General features: G+C 36.5%; 1 pseudogene; it reads right to left on the bottom strand.

Annotated features, from left to right (window-relative positions):
• Window positions 1–4,484: 4,484 nt before the first annotated feature.
• LOC120138176 lies at window positions 4,485–9,182 on the bottom strand (annotated as a pseudogene).
• Window positions 9,183–17,073: the final 7,891 nt, after the last annotated feature.

The raw sequence follows: 17,073 nt of genomic DNA, 5'->3' as shown, positions 1-17,073 counted from the left end.
ATTGTTGCATCAAAGCTAACTGAGCAAACCGGTGCAATGCTTTCTAATGCTCATGAATATCGCAACATCGTTGGCGCCTTTATGTTTGTCACATTACACCAGACGTGGAATTTTGTGTTAACAAGGTATCACAGTTTATGCATGCCCACGCGAGGTTCATCTTATGGCAATGAAGAGGATTTTACGCTATCTAGCTGGAACACTGAATTACGGCTTGGTATTTTCTACATCTGGCACTAGATTGAACGTAAGTGCATTCTCTGACGCAGACTGGGATGGTGATGTTGATGACCGCTATCCATGTTTAGTCATGGCATGTGTGTGGGTGACTATCTTGTTGTCTGGAACTCAAGGAAGCAGAAATTCGTATCACAACCAACAATGTAGGCTGGTTATAGAAGCATAGTTGATGTTGCAGCTGAGGTAACATGGGTTAGTGCTCTGTTGACTGATTTAGAAGTGACACAACGAGATGAGCCAGTTATCTGTGGGCGATTTTACTGAAATATTACCCGTACATAAATAATTACCTGTCAGACATCCTTTCTCCTAATATTACCGATCTATCACCTTTCTGACAAGACGCGATACCATCCGTGCCTTCACGGGGTTTTGTCCGAGTTGATGCCACGTAAGGAAATGTGCGAATCGTCATCCAAACCTTAGTTGAACCTCTGACATATATAGAAAACACGATCATAAAGTGCGCCTTCCATAGGTCCACATCATCACTAAAAGTATTTTAAAAAAATATGCTTTAAAAAGAAAAAAATAAAACTATAGGGACTAATATCATAATTTAATATATATTAGTTACATGAGTTGAAGAGCTTAATGGGGTTGACTTATATAGGCATATTGGAGTGTTTATGTTATGTTTCCTGACAATGTGTGATAAAAAGTTAAAAGATGTATTTCTTGACAATGTGTTTAGGTTATATTTCCATGAGATGTCTTCGATCGTTTTCATTACGTTTTTATTTCAATTATATACATATAAATGTAATAAGAAGTTGATAAATTATTATTTGTTTAATTTTTAAGTTACCTTACATCAACCCAAAAAATAAAAGTGAAAAAATAATTGATTAATTACTTAGTATTAGATCATGTTACTACTATATCATCAACGTACATTGTATCATGAAAAATTAATGGTGTGACCGCATGTTAGAGCAAAGCGAATCCAAGTACGATCTTAAAATGAGAGAAAACCTTTAGCAGCTTCAATCTAATCATTAACAACATCAAGACAACAATTAGCAAACCGGCAGTAGCACTTCATTAGATGATTTTGTACAAATTAAGGGAAAGGGAATGAAGACAGTGTGATTTAAGGAGATTAATCTAAGGAAAGCAATCAAGGATTTTGTTTTTAATTTTTAAAGGGTCTGATTACACAAAGAAAGAGAGGAGACCAGGAACAGTTCTTTCTTTCTTCCAATTTCCTTTTTCGAATGATGGCTGCCATTCTGGCAAGAAATTGATTTTCAATGGATCAAGTTGTCAAACGAAGCTTGGACGATGAAGCTGTCACACCTTGGCAAATGAACACGCGAAGTGGGATTCTTCATCCATTGCTTCTTTGTGTTCTTTACTTTCTCTAACTTTGTTAAGTCAATATAACTGCATGTTATTTTTACACTTTGTTGTTTGAGTGAGTCCTTGAGTCTTGTCTTTATTTGTCGAGCGATTGATATTTGAAGTTGCTAAAGGTTTTAAGATTATACTTGAATTCGTTTGCTCTAACATGCGGTCACACCACTAATTTTTTATGATACAATTTACGTTGATGATATAGTAGTAACATGATCTAATACTAAGTAATTAATCAATTATTTTTTTCACTTCTATTTTTTGGGTTGATGTAAGATAACTTAAAAATTAAACAAATAATAATTTATCAACTTATTAGTACATTTATATGTATATAATTGAAATAAAAATGTAATGAAAACGATCGAAGGCAACTCATGGAAACATAACCTAAACACATTGTCAAGAAATACAAAATTTTAACTTTTATCCCACATTGTCAAGAAACATAACATAAACACTCCAATATGTCTATAAAAGCTAACCCCATTAAACTCTTCAATTCATTGAACTAATATGTATTAAATTATGATGTTAGTTCTTATAGTTTTATTTTTTTAATTTTTTAAATCATATTTTTTAAAATGCTTTTAGGGATGATGTGGACCTATGGAAGGTGTGCTTCATGATCCTTGCCTTCCGTATATGTCAGAGGTTCGCTAAGGAGTGGATGGTGATCTGTGCTTTGTCAAAAAAGTACTAGATCGAAAATATTAGGACAAAGGGTGTCTGACAGGTAATTATTACCTTGCGTACTATTACTTAGTCACATATGGTTAATGCACATAAAATTAATTAATTATGCTCCATTACTAATGAATTCACATATCAACCAAATATTAAAGATTATTTAATTATTTAAAAAAAACATTTCATATCACCAGTTTAATGATAGTAGCCAAGGATATTATCGATTTACACTTACAACACTACAAAGTAAAAGGATTAAATATTAAGATTCAGCATAATAAAGGGGCTAAAATCATAATTAGATCTTAATTTCTGTGTTCAATGTTAAATTGGGCCCAAAACATGTAAGTTCAAAACAATGTCTAGCGGAATGTTTTAAAATAAAAAACTGCAGTTTACACTATTTTCAAAAGTCGTTGGAGTTTCCAGACAAGATCCACTTGCATTATGCTAACAACATACTCAGAAAACTCAATCGAAGTCTGTAAACAATAACATATATATATGAAACAAATCAATGGGGATAGTCTAAACGCCTATTAGATAGACAATACAATGCGTTTCAAGCTATAGTTTCTCTTGCTTGGTTGTTGTGCTGATGTAAAGTTGAGTCCAAACATTTCCTTAATAGTCTTCTCTGGGTCTACGGACCCAACCAGCTTTGCGACAACCGTAGCACTCTCGGCAATGTGATCCATGTCTTTACAGTCTGTACACAAGCAGTAAGCCAACTGCAACCTCCTGTGTTTCATGTTCAACCCGATGCCCCATTTAAAGAAGATATCTCTCTTTCTTAACCGGTAAGTCTCTTGGCATATGCCTTTCACGATGGAGAGCCTTCACGCTGTTAACGAGATATTCATAGAGATAATTGTCTTCGATTAAAAAGGGTGTTTATCACCAACTTTAACTTTCACGATGTAAAGTTGCTAAGGTTTTCTCTCGGTTTTAAAATCATACTTGAATTCGCTTTGCTCTAACATGCGATCACACCACTAATTTTCATGATACAATGTACGTTGATGATATAGTAGTAACATGATCTAATACTAAGTAATTAATCAATTATTTTTTCACTTCTATTTTTTGGGTTGATGTAAGGTAACTTAAAAATTAAACAAATAATAATTTATCAACTTATTATTACATTTATATGTATATAATTGAAATAAAAATGTAATGAAAACGATCGAAGCCAACTCATGGAAACATAACCTAAACACATTGTCAAGAAATACAAAATTTTAACTTTTATCCCACATTGTCAAGAAACATAACATAAACACTCCAATATGTCTATATAAGCTAACCCCATTAAGCTCTTCAATTCATTGAACTAATATGTACTAAAATATGATGTTAGTCCCTATAGTTTTTATTTTTTTTAATTTTTTAAAGCACATTTTTTAAAATGTTTTTAGGGATGATGTGGACCTATGGAAGGTGTACTTCATTATCCTTGTCTTTCGTATATGTCAGAGGTTCAGCTAAGGAGTGGATGATGATCCACACCTTCCCTTACGTGGTGCCAACTTGGACAAAACCCCGCGAAGGCGCAAATGGTGATCCGTGCTTTGTCAAAAAAGGTGTTAGATCGAAAATATTAGGAGAAAGAGTGTCTGACAGGTAATTATTACCTCTACGTACTAGTACTTAGTACATACGGTTAATGCACATAAAAATTTAATTAATTATGTTCCATTACTAATGAATTCACATATCAACCAAATATTAAAGATTATTTAAAAAACATTTCATATCACCACTTTAATGATAGTAGCTAAGGATATTATCGATTTGCACTTACAACACTACAAAGTAAAAGGATTAAATATTAAGATTCAGCATAATAAAGGGGCTAAAATCATAATTAGAGCTTAATTTCTGTATTCAATGTTAACTTGGGCCCAACAGAGAGATCATTGTCCGAGTAACACCCAATAATAATAGAAAGCCCATTAAAAATTATCTTATTCCAACCAATTCTAATAGGTCCCAAAACATGTAAGTTCAAAACAATGTCTAGCGGAATGTTTTAAAATAAAAAAACTGCAGTTTACACTATTTTCAAAAGTTGTCGTAGATTCCAGACAATATCCACTTGCATTAAGCTAGCACCAAACTCAAACTCAAAATCGAAGTCTGTAAACAGTAACATATATATATATATGAAACAAATCAATGGGGATAGTCTAAACACCAATAAGATAGACAATACAATGTGTTTCTTGTTTGGTTGTTGTGCTGATGTAAAGTCTCTTGCGCTCATGTAAAGTATCTTGCGCTCATGTAAAGTATCTTGCGCATCTCCTGACTCAGCATATGCCTTCCACGACGAAGAGTCTTCACGCTGTTAACAACATATTCATAGAGATAATTAAGTTGTCTTCGATTAAAATGGGTGTTTATCACCAATTTTACAAAAGCTAATGAGAATAAATCATATATAACTTGAAGCGGGGTTAATAACTTGTCCATTTTCCATCATTTTATTATCATGGGACGATACACTCGTAAGAAATAATAGCCTCCTATGTTACACCTCCATGTATATATAATCTTTTGGATCTCCCTTAAATAGCAGAGAAGTAGGTCCTGTGGACCAATGACACATTGCAAGCATGCCATAGTTCGATGATCTCTCTTTGAAGCCTCTTAAATTCCGAATGTCATGCCGAATGACTTCCATAGTTGTCTGGTATCGGGTCCAAGCCGACATCTTTAACATCCTTTCCATGTACAATGGGCTCTGTGACCTGGACCTGTAATGCATTCATGATCAATATCATATTTAGAAGGCAATTCTAAAGCATATAAACAATGGCATATGCAGCATGGATCTCCTGTTTTGATCGTGTAATTAACAAAAGACATGAAAAACTCACCGCATGATCAGCAAGTTGCTTTGTAGACATTTCTTCTGCTCCTCCCATTGAAGTAGAGAAAGCTGTATTATTCTGATCCTCTGGAGTTGGGACATATGCTCGATGCAAGGAGCACTCGTCAAATTACTTTGAGAATCGTTTTCTTTCTATCATGGCGCCGTTCAATTCATACTCGGTAGCAGTAGTTGAAGAACTTTGAGATCCTTCGTTTGGATGATCATACATCAATGCAGAAAGTTTTTTTCCGGAAATTATCTGGTCTTCCAGGGAAATCTTCCTCATTCCCCATGGGAGTGTGCTCTCATCCTTTTCTAGCCTTTCAATCCATTCTGAGTTCAAACCAGTTATGAGACTCGCTTTACAACTTATACTCCTAGTACTTATTTCAAGCTTCTACGGCTAGACATGGTTTTTCAGGGGATGGGAAAGCAATATCTGGATGGTTGCTGCTGTTTTTCAAGTGGAGTGACACGGATTCTCACTTCGATCTATCTTCATTGCCAATATCCATCAATCCTGAAACATCTGTTCTTTCTCTTGGAGATGACATTATAATTATGGTACTTCTTTGGGCTAGATTCCGACACATTTGAGTCCGAATACCTATTCATACTCGACCTTCCCGAGTCAATGCAACGAACTTCTTTGCAGGGCGCCTCTGAATTTTCATCAACAAGTTCACCATTCTTGTCCTGGCGCAGATTACTTCCATTGAGATTAGGAATTTTAGGAGACAGCTGCGGGGAGGAACTGGAATGTGGCATATTCAGTTTGAAATCAGGAAGCTCTCTTCAAAACTGCAGCTTTGACTATCTGAAGGAGTGAAGGACCTATCACCGACATCCATAACGGGTGTAACAATGCTTGAATGTCTGAAGTCCCATGAATTTTGCACTCGGAGTTTGGGGTACTGAGGATCTGGAGCTGCCTGGTGAAGGAGAGATAGAAGTTAAACTTTGGATGGCGAAGTGAACTTAAAAGAGGCACCAAATGATTTAATTATTTATTACCCATATTTTCTCCGGTTTTTCATCTCCGGGACTTTCATCCTTTACCGGTTGTCACAGCACCTCAACCTCAGACATAACAAGTTCTCTTTGTTGTACCAGTGTGTTTACCTCCTCCTTTAGCTGCAAGAAGCATGTAGGAAAAGTGAAATATTCACGGATCAAGCAAACAACTTGACAATATTTTATCTAAATTATTCAATTTAGTGATGCAAGAGTGAGAGGTGGAACACAAATTGAACCTTTTCGATCTCGAGGTCTTTCTGTCTCAGCAATGCAGCAGAATCAGAGGAAACAGACGTCTTTCGTGCATTTCTCTGCTCGTTCTCTAGTCTAGTCAATTCTCTTTGCAATTGCTTCATCAAGGCTTTATCAGACACAACCACATTGACTTGTGCATTGGTAGTCACTTCTTTAGCACAACTAGCAAAAAACAGGTTGTTTCTCGATTGTTCTACATGAGTTCGTGCCGGACTCAGGGTACAATTGACAGCAGTTCTAGCATTGCCTCCTAGGGAAGACTGGAGAATACGGGTCAGCTTTGAATCTCTGAAAGGAATGTGCCGATTTCTCCCCTTGCTGCAGTCAATTATATATTTATAAGACAATACGGTAATAATTACTCGTTTATGCTTGAGGTTCAGTACATATTATAAGCATTGCGGACGGTAACAACGAGGAAAGGTGAATCAGAATCAGGATTCACCAACAGCAGGCACATGAATGCCAAGGGAAAAAGAAAAGAAAGCTCGTGATAATTGTTTTTGTAAGTTCTATGGTAGTAGATGATATTTGGACAATACTTAAGGACATTAAAGCAATAAAATTTACTGGTTTTCCAAAAAAGAGATCTTCATTTGTCAAAAAGAAAAAGATTCTCAAAGTGATGCAAACATCAGAACATGATTCTAAGAAGAACCTAGCCTCAGCTAACGGATAACAGTTCCGAGTGTTAATAAACTGCGATTTATATGTCTGAGATGCACGCTCACTTTCCGCAAGATCGACAAAATTCTAGACAAAGGAAGAATAAAAACATCAGTTTCTTTTCCAATATCTGTTGTCCAATCAAAATTTTTACTCACAAGTACATATTGTATTGTACCACAGTGCTGCAAGGGTACTTGATTTGCCATTGCCTAAAAATTCTAGTGCAAACTTTCATTCGTCTGATGAGTGACACAGCCACGTGAATACAAAAAAGATCAATCAGTAAAATAGAATATCATATCATATCATAGTCTAGTGAACAATCTAAAAGGTTTTTACATGCAAATACCACTCTCAATATTTGATGGGACCTAGAGTTTGTCTCATTCAGAGAAGTCTCCTATTTGTCTTTGAGCTGCCAATATGCTTTGAGACATGCTTAAAAACACTGTCATGGTCATGAGCGAGTTAAAGGGAGACTTGTTGAGGCACATTGTTACCTTCACACACTGATATAAGCTCTTTAAAATGATTCCATCTCTGCAGTGTTTCTTCTGTGAGTTTCTCAACAACTGTCCCTCTCTATCGAATCAGCTATTCGTTAGCAAGATAGTCTGTAAAATAACTATTTCCAAATAAAAATAATGTGACATTGTAACTCACTTCCGGATCATCAAGAAGTCTAAGGGGTGTACTGTCTGCACTAAGGAGGTCTCTGACAGATTCATTGTAAATCTCCAGAGCCAAGAACTTGAGGATAAACTATCGTTCTTCGCGCTACAGAAAAAATACAGTATGTTTTTAGCCCAAGAGAGGAATACAATCGAATAGTATAACCACAAGTGAGCGGCAAAATGTTGCATCCTCATTACCCTTTGTATGTAGTCATATATATCGGTCATGGCATGCTCGGTGATTCCAGTCATTGTATATGCCTTCCCGCTGCTTGTTTGTCCGTATGCAAAAACACTTGCTGAAAAATATTTGAAAATGGAGACCAGGAAGTTTTTGGGAATAAAAAAAGAGCCTTATAGGAGGTCTCCAAAAGGAATGGAAAAAGATGCACTCACCTTTTATACCATTAACAACTGAAAGCGCAACTTCCTTTGCTCCTGCTTCATACACTTGCTGGTTTGGGCAATCAGAGCTGAAAACTCAGTCTGAAATCAGCAGCACACCCGCGAATCGGAAAGAATGAAAAATCAATTAGAAACTATTGATGTCAACTTCACGCATGATAAAATGCCAATAAATTTTAATAACAAGAATCAAGGCCTTGGTAGTGACAAACTCCCAATTCACCTTAGGCAAGCAACATTCTGTGCCCAAGATTAAGACCGATATAGTCCGAAAAGTGGCGATAAAATCATCACGGTAGACTGGTAGTTTGTGACAAAAAGAACTTTAAAATACTACTATGGACAGCAAAGGTGAGGAGAGACTGAGGACAGCAATCAAATAAATATAAACCGAAATCCGAACTCTTACCAAATGTGTAGGCAGTTGGGTACATGGATCTCTCGGAAACTGAAAGGCTGTTCCGGTATATGATAGTGTTATCATTGATGCATTCCCATTCCGATACATCGTGCCGAGCAATTTCTTTCCCATTGAGAGGGCACAAACGAACCGAAACGAAAATCCTCTCCTCACAGCTTGCTGGCTCTTGCATTTGCTCATCTCCACCGTCCATTCCCATCTCCGAGCTTCCTTCTCCAAAAGCAAATTGCTAGAAACAATACCATGAAATATTAACAATTGCTTCCGTATCACAGCTCCCCTACCATTTATTCTTCTCCTTTCAAATGGTTTGACAATGAAGCTTCTATTGGCATAAGGACCGCCAAACTTTTAGGAACTAGCAATCATTGCCTGCAATCAACAAACTAATCATGGTTTCGTGCTAAATCCATCCAACATTTTTTTCTTCAGTAAATTGTCTCGACCCAGAAACAAAACTTCCCCATTGTTGGAAATGAAACACTCACACAAACAACTTTTATTGAAACTCAAACAAATATTACAACACTCTCACTTAAAAACAAGATACTACAACTCACTCTTATAAGACTTTTGCTTCTTCACTCAGTTTTCTTAATGCTTAAACTAAAATGGGAGAGGTATTTATACTACTTAAGAACAATCCTACTCCACACAAATAAACTAATTTAAACCATTAAAAAATGAGACATATACCTAATTCTCACCTAACTAATTTGATATAAGCAATGACATCTTCACCTAACAAATTGATGTAAGCAATGACATCAAATTATTTTGGGTGTGGGTTTAGGCTCCCATAATGGATCAAGTTTATGATTCAACACCCCCTTAAACTTGATCTTGTGACCCCTAGTAAGTTCCTTAATCTTATGAAGTCTTCGCTTGTTAGTGGCTTGGTAAAAATATCGACAACTTGATTTTGTGACTTCACGTATTCAACTTTCACATCGTTTCTTGCAACACACTCCCTTATATAGTGGTAGTGAATATCAATGTGCTTGCTTCGATCATGGAATACTGGATTCTTTGCTAAGGCAATGGCTACTTGTTGTCGACACAAACCTTGGTAGGCTCTTCTTGTATCAAACATATCTCCTTCAATAGATTTCTAAGCCAAATTGCATGACAAATGCATGAGGTAGCAGCAACATATTCCGCTTCACAAGTGGACAATGTGACAATCGGTTGTTTCTTTGACATCCATGTGAAAACAATATCTCCCATGAAAAATACGAATCCAGTAGTGCTCGTTCGATTATCTATGTCTCCACCCCAATTACTATCGCTATATCCAACAAGATTGTAATCATTAGAAACTGAATAGAACAAGCCAAATTCAATTGTACCTTTCAGATAACAAAGAATTCTCTTTGCGTCTTTAAAATGGGTGGTTGTTGGAGATTCTATGTAGTGACTAACCAATCCAACTGCGTGAAGAATATCAGGCCTCGTGCAAGTTAGATAGAGTATACCTCTCACTAAACTTTTGAAGACTATTGGATATACACTTTCGCCTTCTTCATGTTTGGACATCTTGATCCCGTATTTGTCGGTGTGTTTATTGGCTTACAGTTCTCCATCTTGAACTTCTTCAGTATTTCCTTTGCATAGCTTTCCTATGAAATGAAAATTTCATCCTTTTGTTGCTTAACTTCAATGCCAAGGTAGTACACCATGAGCCCCATGTCTATCATCTTAAATTCTTTCATCATCACATCCTTGAATTCATTAAACATGCTTAGGTTGCTTTCGATGAAGATCAAATCGTCCACGTAGAGGCACACGATCAAAATATCTTCATCTTTGATCTTGATATACAGAGTGTGCTCGTAGGGACATTTCTTGAAGCCATTCTCTTAGAAGTACTTGTTGATTCGGCTATTCATGCCCTTGGTGCTTGTTTTAGCCCGTAAAGAGCCTTCTTCAACTTCAACACCTTGTCTTTGTGCCCTTTGACTTCGTAGACTGATGGTTGTTAATGTAAACTTCCTCTTCAAGAACTCCATTTAAGAAGGCAGACTTTACATCCATTTGTTGTATCTTCCACTTGTTTTGAGCCGCCAAAGAAATGATTAGTCTGATAGTCTCCAATCGAGCAACAGGAGCAAATACCTCATCATAGTCAATTTCTCCTTTGGCGTTTTGCATTGTTTTGTACACCCATTTGACACCTATCGCCTTATGCCCCTTGGGAAGTGAGGTAAGTTCCCATGTGTCATTCTTCTCAATGGCCTTGATTTCTTTGTCCATCGCATCTTTTCACTTCTTTTCTTGTACTGCTTCTTGAAAGCTCACTGGTTCACAATCGACAAACAACAAAATAATGTAAGATTATCTTGTCGTTCAGTTACCTCATAGAGATCTCTAAGGCTTCTTGTACGTTGCACAACTCTTTCACTTTGACTCCACTTGACGATGATGAAGGTGATGAGTCTCCTTGAGTGGTTGATGTTGGTGAAGTAGGTGGAGTTTCAAGCTCTTTTTGAGGTTCACCTAGTTGTTCCTTTATTGTCTGCTCATCTTCTTCAAACTAAGGAAAGAAATTTAATTTATCTGCATGAGAGTTAAAATATTTTTCTCCTTCTTCGTTGAAGACCACATCTCGACTAATCACAATCTTCTAATTGTCTGGATTGTACAGCTTGTAGCCTTTCGAATTAGCATCATAGTCAATGAAGATAAAACTGTCGCTTTTATCATCAAGCTTTGTTCTTCTCTCGTATGCTACGTGAACATAGGTTATACTTCCAAAGATTCTCAAGTGGAAATGATAGGCTTTTTCCACTCCATGCCTCTTGCAGTGTCTTTCCCCCATACACTTCTTGTTGGAGATCAATTTGACAAGTAAACTGCACACGCTACTGATTCCGTCCAAAATTCCTTGGGTAGTTTCTTGCTTTTCAGCATGCTTCATGTGTCGATGATTTTTCTGTTCTTTCTTTCTTCCACACCATTTTGCTGGGGGATCTAGGAACTGTCATTGGTCAACAAATTCCATTTGCTTCACAAAACTCTTGAAACTCCCTGGAAGTAAATTCTCCACCTCGGTCGGATCTCATGGCTTTGATCTTTCTACTACTTTCTCTCTCCACTACTGCTTTGAACTTCTTAAAGACTTCGAAAACTTATGGCTTCTGTTTCAAGAAATATACCTAGGTTTTTCTTGAAAAATCATCAATGAAGAGAAGAAAATAGTTATTGTTACTGAGAGAGCTTGGCTTGATCGGTCTACACACATCGGTATGGATGAGCTCAAGTGGCTTCTTGGCTCTGACTCCTTTGGAAAGTTTTTCCTGAATTGTTTCCCGACTAGACACCCTTCACAAAGCTGGTTAGGATGGTTGATGCGAGGTAGTCCCTTCACCATCTCCTTCTTAGATAGCAGCTCTAGACCTCTAAAATTGAGATGCTCAAATCGAAGATGCCAAAGCCATGATGCATCTTTGTAGAAAGCTTTCAGGCACTTTACAATCTCATTTTGTATGTTGATCAAGAACATTCTATTCTTTGACATCGACACTTTAGCAATGAAGTTATTTTTATCATCTTTTATAGAAAGATTATAATTATTCGTATGAATATCATAACCTTTCTCTACCAGTTGCCCTAAACTTAAGATGTTACTTTTCATATTGGGTACATAGTAGACATTTGAAATAAATTGATGTCTCCCATCTTTCAAACGGACAAGAATGTTACCTCTCACTTTCACTACTATTGTGTAATTATCTCGAAATGAAATATTTCCGCTTACTAACTCGTCTAGCTCTACGAACATTCTTTCCTTCCACACATGTGATTACTTGCACCACTGTCAAAATACCAGGAATTTGCTTGGTCACCATCAGTTTCGTTTCGTGCTAGAAGAAGAGTTTCTTTTTCATCTGTCTTTTCCTCTACATAGTTGGTATTCTCCTCAATTTTTTTGTTGGGAGCTTTATATTCTGAAACATAATGCCCAAACTTCTGACAATTATAACATCGAACTTGAGATTTGTCATACTTTAAGTTCGGATTGATTTTTCCACAGCCTCGTGTTAATCTTTCTCCTTTCTCATAGTTGTTGTTGGAATTGTTATTGTTGTAATTCCAGCCTCGTCCACGACCTTGACTTCCACCTCGTCCATGGCCTCTACCTCTGCCTAGGCCACGTTGGTTTCTATCATTGCGTTGGCTTTCATGCATATCCTTGAGTTGCAGGTTGAGGAGTTGCTCAGTAAACCCATGCTTTTCTTATGCTTCTCTTCGTATGCTTGCAATGATCCTTGGAGTTGCTCGATCGTCATTTCTTCTAAGTCTTTAGTTTCTTCAATCGTCACGACGATGTGCTCAAATTTGGGATCCAACAAATGGAATATCTTCTCTATTATCCTCACATCTTATAACTTTTCACCGTTTCTTTTTAATTGATTAGAAACAACTACTACTCTTGAGAAATAATCTAAAATAGACTCATATGCTTTCATGTGTAAAGATTTGAATTCGCCTCTTAATGTTTGGAGACAACCTTCTTCACTTGCTTGGATTCTTTGTAAGAGGTTTGTAGCTTCTCCCACGCTTCCTTGCTAGAGCTTGCACTTGAAATATTTTTAAAATCATCATCATCTAATGGTTGATAGATAAGGTAAAGAGTCTTCTTGTATCTCTTTCTTGAATCTTTCAAAGTTATCTTTTGATTTGGTGTAAAAGTAGCAAAATCATCATTATCTGCAGGCTCATTATAGTCTTTTTCTATGATATCCCACACATCTTCTGATCTAAGAAGTGCCTTCATTTTGATACTCCAGTTATCGTAGTTGTTGTTGTTGAGTGTCAGAACTTGGAATGGTGCCATACCATTTGCTATATCTCTCAATATAACGAGAATTTGCAAAATTTGATTGCACGGATGAATCTGGAACGCCGAAAAACCTTGAGAGGGACTTGGACGACTCGATCAAGGGGCTCCAACTCGGCTGACTCGGCTCAACTCAGTGAGTCAACTCAATTTTTTGGCAGCAGTCTTCCGGTGGTGCGTGGCGGCGCATTAGAACTCAAATTAGAAAGATTCTGATGGCGTCGGATTCCTCTCGTCGAGACCTTTGATCTTTCTAACTCACTCTGATACCAATTTGTTAGAAATGAAACACTCACACAAACAACTTTTATTAAAACTCAAACAAATATTACAAGAACACTCTCACTCAAAAACAAGATACTACAACTCACTCTTATAAGACTTTTGCTTCTTCACTCACTTAGAAGCTCTTAATTTTTCTTAATGCTTAAACTAAAATGGGGAGAGGTATTTATACTACTTAAGAACAATCTTACACCACACAAATAAACTAATTTAAACCATTAAAAAATGAGACATATACCTAACTCTTGCCTAACTAATTTGATATAAGCAATGACATATTCACCTAACAAATTGATGTAAGCAATGACATCAAATTAGTTTGGGTGTGGGTTTAGGCTCCCATAATGGATCAAGTTTATGATTCAACACCCATGTCTTTATGTGGAATATGTATTCAGAAATGGCCAAAGGAAACAAATATCGTGTCCTTTGTCACCAGTTACAATAATTCTCTACGTCAACAAGCATACGGCGAGACTATTTAATATGAGTTTTAATTAATTCAAGGTTTTGGACTATTCTAAGATGGTCTTCCATTTACAGAATGTCAAAGTCGGATTCTAACACTATTTAAAAAATAGAATCTTTTTTGAATAATCATTTAAAAAGTGAAATAACAATTAAGATAGTTTGAGATTGAAGGGCATTCTTCAAGGAATGTTTCGATGTTTCCCCCAGATTTGGGTTCGGAACATCTGCAAATATCAACTTTGTTGTTCTGATTGTATCTAAATTTAAACCTTAAAGAAAACAAAAAAACCGATATGAATTTAAACCCAAATTCCAAATGCAGAGCACCGATTAACAAAATTGAATTGTAGCCTCAAACTTCAAATTCTTCAACCTTCAAACCTAAAACTTGAACTCCTACCAGAGTGTATTTTCATGCAAGTAAAACACTTTTTTTAAAATAAAGCAAATTGAAGGAGACATAGAAGACAATAGAAGAAAATCTTTGATCTTTAATTCTCTTGAGTGGGAAGTTGGGATCTTTTAATGCAACGAAGCTAAGTGGGATATTGATGTGGTTATGATGTCTACTTCCTTGCTTGATTGTTAGTTGATTTGGAAGCTGCCATTAAAGTGAAAAATATAAACCTTTAATTGAAAAAAATGAGATAAGTTTTTTGATAATAGAAGTTGATTAGATTACAGTTAAAGATGTACCAAAGTTTCTTAGCAACCAAGCCTTGCTAGCCCTTGCATTGCTCAAGTGTTCCAGATAAAACTAGTTCTCCACCCCCACCCCACCACAAAAAAAAGTGAATTGAACTAGATTTCCATCTTTTGGAGGGTGCTACAATCTATGATTGATCATGTTTCATGGTAGGGTTTTTACCTTTTTCTTCTTTCAGCATTTAACACTTTCCTTAAAAGAATTATCATGCATGTCAGTTAAAATGCAAAGGGATAAAGCATAATCTAGCCTCTGAACTTTATTTTTTTTCTTCTAATTATTCATAATCTAGCATATGGATCTAGGAATGCTGCTAGTTATCCAGTTTTTGGAAAAGTTGAGATGTTTGAGGCTCTTAAGCTTGCCTATAGTCGCAGGCAAACCACTAGAGAAATTGTTTGCATGAAGATCAAGCCTTGTCAGCCAAACCAACTTCGCTAATGTTACTGGAATTAATTGATGGAATTGATTTCCTGAAAGATTGAATTGGGTGAGTTTTGTTAATGATCTAAGTTAGATGAATGTATACTACCAAAAAGACGGTTGTTATCGAGATAATTCTTTTTCGGGCAAGATAAGCGCTTGAATTTCATCGGTATTGACCCTGTAAGTTGGTTCGTATAGAGGAAAAGAATAGTGAGACGCCTTAACTTGCCAAATTCAGGCAGTATCGGTCCATTCAAGTTTTTGAGATTGCCAAGATCAAGAACTCGAAGAAATGACAGATTCCCAAGAGTAGGAGGCATAGTTCCATTCATAAACTTATCGATATAGTTGTCGTCAAACGAGATGAGGCCGGAACGCGTAACACTGACTGCCCTCCTCCGGGAATCGCAAGCCACCCCTTTCCACTGTTGGAAAATTAAACGAGTAATTTCCCTATAACCAAATTAGTGAGAATGCGAAATAAAAGTAGAAAATAATACCCAAAATTGATAACAGAGTTCGGCCAAATTATGCCTACGTCTCCAACTACTGCAGATCTTTTACTAAAGAGAGAAAATTTACAGGTGTTTACAAAACACTCTCAACTCACAAGAAAACTCTCTAAACTCTTTAGTATTGAGAGAAAGAAATGCTTTGGGATGATTTTGAAGCTAAATGGGTTAGGGTATTTATAGTTGAAGCTTAAAGACTAATCTTGTAAATACCCTAAAGTATATGGACTAAATTTATAATTTTCCATACTATTTTTGCAATAAAAATCAGCTGCCCAAATTGTTTAATCATCTTTAGCCGCCTGCTACCATTCATCAATTTTGACTGACTTTTCAACAATCTCCTACTTGAAGACTGATTTTAATTTGTCTTCACACCTCGATCAATGCATCAGTATTTCTAGTCTTGTTATTCTAGCATGCCAACTGAAGCTGAACACAACTTCAGTTTGTCCGTAGTCACCGTCTTTGTCAACATGTCTGCCGAATTTTGAGCTCCACTAATCTTTTCAAGTTTTAAAATCCCATCTTCCAAAAGAGATCGGATAAAATGATATCTCAATTGTATGTGCTTCATCATGGAATAAAAGACGGATTCTTTGCTAGATGGATAGCACTTTGACTATCGCAATACAAGACATTGTTTTCTTGTTTCTTGCCTAACTCTTCCAAGAAACTTTGGAGCCAAACCATCTCATTGATGGCTTCCGTAACAGCATCATATTCTGCTTTAGTTGTGGAGAGAGCAAATATTTCTATAGTTGAGAAACCCAACTCACTGTAGTACCTCCTAAAGTATAGACATACCATGTAGTGATTTTTCTGATGTCAACATTTCTGGCTAAGTCAACATCTACACAGCCTGTCAGTATCGTATCTCCACCTTTGAAACAAACTGCTTTGTTTGTGGTACCCCGTAGATATCTGAGGATCCATTTGACTGCTTCCCAGTGTACCTTCCCGGATTATTGATGTACATGCTAACAACTCCCACTGCTTGAGCAATATCTGGTCTAGTACAAACCATGGCATACATCAGACTTCCAATTGTTGAGGTATACAACACCTTCACCATGTGTGCGTGTTCTTCTTCCATCTTTGGTGACTGTTCTTTGGAGAGTCTAAAATGAACACCTAAAGGTGTAGTTACTGGTTTAGCATCTTGCATGTTGAACCTGGACAATACTTTGTTGATGTACTCAGCATGTGATAACATCAAAGTCCC

This window comes from Hibiscus syriacus, unplaced genomic scaffold, assembly GCF_006381635.1.
Source record: "Hibiscus syriacus cultivar Baekdansim isolate YM2019G1 unplaced genomic scaffold, ASM638163v2 tig00110678_pilon, whole genome shotgun sequence".
Classification (NCBI taxonomy): Eukaryota; Viridiplantae; Streptophyta; class Magnoliopsida; order Malvales; family Malvaceae; genus Hibiscus; species Hibiscus syriacus.
Note: the sequence above shows the minus strand (reverse complement) of the source record. Positions and strands in the feature narration are given on the sequence as shown.